We start from the raw sequence: 7,149 nt of genomic DNA on the forward strand, positions 1-7,149 counted from the left end.
GGACTATGTAATGAACCACAAGCCCATGAGTAAAATTATTCTTAGGGAAATAAGAGAAGATATGCCTACTTTAGTAACAACAGTACAAGATGAGATACCATAAGAAACTGCAACAAATGTCAAAAATGATGCACAATTACAAGTAGTGCCTTGTCATAGTGGGAGGGTTGTCAGGCAACCTAAATGATTTATGTTTTTGGGAGAATCTTCGGACTTGATCCCTGGTGAACATGAACCTGATCCCTGGACATATGATGAAGCACTCCAAGATAAAGATGCAGCATCTTGGTAAAGTGCAATGAACTCTGAAATAGAATCTATGTACTCTAATCAGGTATGGGAGTTTGTAGAACCACCAAATGGTGTAAAAGCCATTGAATGTAAATGAGTCTATAAAAGAAAAAAAGGGATAGATGGGAAGGTGGAAACCTTCAAAGCAAGGCTTGTTGCAAAAGGGTATACTCAAAAAGAGAGAATCGATTATGAGGAAACCTTTTTGCCAGTAGCCATGCTTAAGTCTATCTAGATTCTTTTATCTATTACCGCTCATATGAATTATGAGATTTGGAAAATGGATGTCAATACAGCTTTCCTTAATGGAAGTCTTGAAGAAAATATCCATATGAAGCAACCAGAGGGATTCATTGTGTAGGGCAAAGAGCATCTTGTATGTAAGCTCAATCGATCTATTTATGGACTAAAGCAAGCTTTGAGATCTTGAAACATCTGGTTTAATAAAGTGATCCAGTCTTATGAATTTATTCAGTGTCCGGATGAGTCTTGTGTATACAAGAATAGTGACGGAAATGTGGTGGTGTTTCTTGTACTATATGTAGATGACATTTTGCTTATTAGTAACAATGTCAAAGTGTTGTCAGATGTAAGGGTATGGTTGTCCAAGTAGTTTGATATGAAGGATTTGGGAAAATGTGGACATATTCTTGGGATCAAAGTAATAAGGGATCGCAAGAAAAGAATGTTGTGCTTATGCCAAGCTTTATACATTGATACTATTTTAGCTCGTTTTAGTATGCAAAACTCCAAGAAAGGTTTTCTACCTTTTCGGTATGGAGTACCTTTATCTAAAGAGATGTCTCCTAAAACATCAAAGGAAATAGAGGACATGAAGGCAGTTCTTTATGCTTCGGCTGTAGGAAGCCTAATCTATGTGATGCTATGTACAAGACCATATATCTATTTTGCCGTGGGCATGGTTAGCAGATATCAAAGTAACCCAAGACAAGGACATTGGACTACCGTAAAGCATATATTGAAGTACCTGAAAAGGACTAGACATTATATGCTAGTTTACTAGGCAGATGATTTGCTCTCTGTTGGTTACACGGATTCAGACTTCCAATCAAATAGGGGCAATATTAAGTCGACCTTAGGGTATGTGTTTACTTTGGGAGGTGGAGCCATAGCATGATGGAGTGTTAAGCAGAAATGTGTTTCGGACTCCACCATGGAAGATGAGTATGTGGCAGCCTCTGAGGCAGCCAAAGAAGCTGTATGGCTCAGAAACTTCTTGATGGACTTGGATGTGATTCTTGGTTTGTCTAAAATTATCATAATTTATTATGATAATAGTAGTGCAGTAGCAAACTCGAAGGAACCACGAGCCCATAAGGCAAGTAAACACATTGAGCGCAAGTACCACCTGATACGAGACATCGAAAAGTGAGGAGAAGTTGTTGTCGCCAAGATTGCATCAGAAGATAACCTGGCAGATCCTTTCACTAAGGCCCTTCCGGCGAGAGCTTTTGATGGGCATGTTGAGGGGATGGGGATCAGATGTATGGCAACATAGTCTTTCAATATAAGTGGGAGATTGTTAGAATGTATACTAAAAGCCTAGCTTTTTGTATAAATATTTATTTTGAAATGAGAATCACATTGGTCAAATGTCTGCATTTAGTTAAATGCAGTTGTCCATTTAATTTATATTATAGATAAACATGGTGTGCGGTGTCACACAGAAGATCATCTTATCAGTTCCTTATAAATTATAAATAGAAGCTCACAACCATGATGGATTGGGACAAACCATTGGAATGGTTGTAGTGTAATTTGATATTAGTTTATCTTGACTATAAAATTACACTAGTACACTATGTGTGTATAGAGCAGGACCATTTGAGGTTGTTCCTTTTATACTGACTGTATAAAAGAACAGAACCTCTGTTATTATGGATATGCGTACTCTTAATCCTGATATAATAACAAGCACATGTACTTAGTATTTATTTCTTTAATTTATCAAAGGGCGAGATTTATTCGTTATATCAATAGACCCGATAAGTTGGGAAATAATAATATTTATATGGTGTGTTGTTGATTATAGAAGGAAACTGTGTCTTATTTATTAGGATGATGATGCCCCCTTGAGGAGCTCATCAGGATTGTCTTGTAAACTCTGCAGATGGACTTAGTTTCAACATGACAATGAAGTTGAGTGGTACTACTCTTGGAGCTATATGTTAATTGAACATTCGATATCTTAAACACAGGGAGATTAACACACTCATGATAAGAAGGAGCCCATAATATAATATGAGATTGGTGCGGTAGTTCAATAATAACTCTTTAGTGGTATGAGTTATTATTGATGAACTTGAGTTGAGTGTTCGGGTCGAACACAGGAAGCTCAAGCTCATCAGGAGGCCAAAACCAATTCCTCCTCTAGGTCCCTGTTATAGCCTATATGTATAAAGCCTCACATCCACCCAAGTCATCCTTATGGCCGGCCACATCCTTCCTTGGTGGCCAAGCAAGGGGTCGACCAAGATGGGTTTAAAAGTGGGTTTTTAATTTTTTTAAATCTTTCTTTTTCAGTCATCTATAATATTTTAAAAGAGAGATTTTAAATTTTAAAAATTTTTCTTTTTTGAAGCCATCCACATGGTTTTAAAAGAGAGTTTTAAATTTTAAAAAATTCTTTCTTTTTGTAGCCATCTACAATGGTTTAAAAGAGAGATTTTATTTTTGTTAAAACTTTTTTTTTTTTGTAACCATGATTTAAAAGAGAGGTTTAAATTTAAAAATCTTTCATTTTTGTAGCCATCTACAATGTTTAAAAGAGGGATTTTTAATTTTAAAACTTTCCTTGTGTAGCCATCCACAATAGGAAATCTAAAAGAGAGATTTAAAAGAAAGAAGGACTTGGGTGGTTTTTGCATCTTGGTAGATTGTCACCCACACGACGTCCAAGAGGAGGACCGGAATACAACAGAAGATCAAGAGGTCTTTAAGCTACAAAGAAAGGTATAACTAGTTAATTGTTTCCACTGTATACTAGTTTATTTTTCCTTTGTATGGATCCTAAAATAGCATCACAAGAGGCTAGCGATCTTGTGCTTTGATTGAGGTCTCTGTAGTTTAGCCTAGGATTTACTGTAAGGAGTTTAAATATTCAATTTTTTTGAAAGGATTTGACTAGGAAGTGATGGATGATCCCATACCCAAGAAGGCCGAATGCCTCGCCAACGACCTGGAAGTCAATCCTTGAAATAGATATTTAATCAACTTCTATAATATGGTTTAACTTCTGATGAACACATGGGTTGAACTTGGATTAATAATGTTAAGTTTCATTTGTAATCCAAGTTTAACTTCTGAAAAACACATGGGTTGCTAGAAAAAGTTCTGTGCTTGTATAAATTTCTGTACAGGGGAAACAGAACGGAATTCCAAGTAGCGCCAACATATACATCCCAATAATCTCTCACTTATACTAAAAGACTATGTTGCCATAAATGCTGCCATATATATGATTCTCATCCCCTTAACATGCCTATCAAAATCTCTCACCGGAAGGGCCTTAGTGAAAGGATCTGCAAGGTTATCTGCTGATGTAATCTTGGCGACAACAACCTCTCCTCATTTTATGATGTCTCGTAACAGGTGGTACTTACGCTCAATGTGTTTAGTTGCCTTATGGGTTCGTGGTTCCTTCGAGTTTGCTACTGCACCACTGTTGTCATAATAAATTGTGATAACTTTGGGCAAACTAGGAATTATATCTAAGTTCATCAAGAAGTTTCTGAGCCATACAACTTCTTTGGCTGCCTCATAGGCTGCCACATACTCAGCTTCCATGGTGGAGTCTGAAACGCATTTCTGCTTAACACTTCTCCATACTATGACTCCACCTCCCAAAGTAAACACATACCCCGAGGTTGATTTACTACTGTCCCTATCTGATTGGAAGTCCAAATTCGTGTAACCCACAGGGAGCAAATCATCTGCCTAGTAAACCAACATATAATCTCTAGTCCTTTTCAAGTACTTTAATATATGCTTTACGACAGTCTAATGTCCCGGTCCTGGGTTACTGTGATATCTGCTAACCATGCCCACGGTAAAATAGATATCCGATCTCATACATAGCATCGTATACATTAGGTTTCCTACAGCCGAAGTATAAGGAACTGCCTTCATCTCCTCTATCTCCTTTGGTGTCTTAGGACACATATCTTTAGATAAACGTACTCCATGCCGAAAAGGTAGAAAACCTTTCTTGAAGTTTTGCATGCTAAAACGAGCTAGGATAATATCGATGTATGAAGCTTGGGATAAGCATAACATCCTTTTCTTACGATTCTTTATTACTTTGATCCCAAGAATATGTCCACATTCTCTCAAGTCCTTCATATCAAATTGCTTGGACAACCATACCCTTAGTTTGACTACACTTTGACATTATTGCCAATGAGAAAAATGTCATCTACGTATAGTACAAGAAATACCACCACGTTTTCGTCATTTTTCTTGTATACACAAGACTCATCCAAACACTAAATGAATCCATGAGACTGGATCACTTCATCAAACTGGATGTTCCAAGATCTCAAAGCTTGCTTTAGTCCATAATATGGACCGATTGAGCTTACATACCAGATACTCTTTGCCTTTCGCAATGAATCCCTCTGGTTGCTTCATATATATGTTTTCTTCAAGACTTCCATTAAGGAAAGCTGTCTTGATATCCATTTGCCAAACCTCATATGAGCATCAATAGATAAAAGAATCCGGATAGACTTAAGCATGGGTACCGACGAAAAGGTTTCCTCATAATCGATTCCTTTTTCTGAGTATACCCCTTCTCAATAAGCCTCGCTTTATAGGTTTCCACCTTCTCGTCTGTTCCTCTTTTCCTTTTGTAGACCCATTTACATCCAATCATTTTTACACCATTTGGTGGTTCTACAAGCTCACAGACCTGATTAGAATGCATTGATTCTATTTCAGAGTTCATTGTACTTTGCCAAGATGCTGCATCTTTATCTTGGAGTTCTTCATCATATGTCCTTCATGTTCACCAAGGATCAAGTCCAAAGACTCTCCCAAAAACATGAATCTATCAGGTTGTCTAATAACTCTCCCACTACGACGAGACACTACTTGTAATTGTGCATCATTTATGACACGCGTTGTTGTTACTTGTGGTATCTCATCTTGTATCGTTGGCACTAAAGTAGAAGTGTCCTCTCTTATTTCCTTAAGAATAATTTTACTCATGGGCTTGTGGTTCATTACATATTACCCTTCTAAAAATCGAGCATTGGTGCTAACAATGACCTTATGATCTTTAGGACTATAAAACAAATCACCTTTCGTTCCTCTAGGATACCCCACGAACAAGCGAACTTCTATATGTGATTCAACTTATCAGCACATGTGCCAGACTACTCCAAATTCGAATGTGTTTCAAACTAGGCTTACGCTCTCCATAATTCTGTGGGTGTAGAGGGTACTGACTTAGAAGGTACCAAGTTCAGAATGTACACCGTTGTTTCCAGAGCATATCCCCAAAACAAATTTAGTAATTCTGAATAACTCATCATTGATCTAACCATTTCCATAAGAGTCCTATTCCTTTGTTCCGCCACACTATTCTGTTGGGGTGTACCAGGTGCAGACAATTGGGATTGAATCCCGACCTCTGATAAGTAACTCCTAAACTCTCCTAAGAGGTATTCTCCACCATGATCAGATCGTAGTATCTTGATACTTTTATCATGACATTTCTCCACATCAGCCTTGTACTCTTTGAACTTATCAAAGCACTCAGACTTACGACGAATCAAGTAAATGTACCCATATCTCGAATAGTCGTCTATAAAAGAGATAAAATATTTGAAACCACCTCTTGCCTGGATAGTTATAGGCTCACACAAATCAGAATGAACCAATTCCAACACTTCTTTGGCTCTATACCCCTTTACCTTAAAAGACCTCTTGGTCATTTTTCCTTCCAAGCAAGACTCGCAGGTCGGAAAGTTTTCCACTACTAATGAACCTAAAGGTCCATCGTCTATTAACTTTCGTAGCTGTAACACCCCGCCTCCTAACTGTAAGGCCGGGGGTTACATTTGCTAAACTATTTTGTGCGAAAAGCTGAACTAATTAAAAATTCTACTAATTGCTATAAAATCTGGAATTTAATGCTCAAAATACATTTTTGGGGTTGTTCATATTCTAAAGGGTGAAATATGAACTTTTCATGCAACATCCTACAATAGCACTCATACTAAGTTATTTAATACATGTCTCTAGGAAATTGAACATGCTTTGATAATTTCTAAGCTTATGAGTGGAACCATGGCTTGGCATCATCTTCATTCTAAAACTAGACATTTATGCAATCTAAACATGCCACTAACACTACCCCAATAACCCCTATGATTAAGGAGCTAAAATTAGAGGTTTCCAACCGAAATCAGCCTTCTCAATCGATTGAAGCTGGGACTCGATCGATTGAAAGGCTTCAATCGATCCACTGATCGATGCAATGTGCTTCTGTGCACGGAGGTCTTTTCTAAATCGATCGGCTGATCGATCCAGCCTGGACTGATCGATCAGCTGATCGACTCAGCAGCTCTCTGTTCACGGGAATTTCTTTCCGATCGATCGGCTGATTGATCCATGGCCAATCGATCAGCTGATCGATTCATCAGCTCTCTGTACGCGAGAAATCACTTCCCAATCGATCAGATGATTGATTGGGAACCCTCCAATCGATCAACTGATCAATTGGAGCTCTGATTTCTGCAATTGCTGCTGCATTCCACCACTAATCTATATACAATGCAAATGTATCTACCAATAAATATTAGAATAATACTAAGCATATCATTATTCATAGTT

The sequence above is a fragment of the Zingiber officinale genome, chromosome 7A, assembly GCF_018446385.1.
Source record: "Zingiber officinale cultivar Zhangliang chromosome 7A, Zo_v1.1, whole genome shotgun sequence".
Taxonomy (NCBI): Eukaryota; Viridiplantae; Streptophyta; class Magnoliopsida; order Zingiberales; family Zingiberaceae; genus Zingiber; species Zingiber officinale.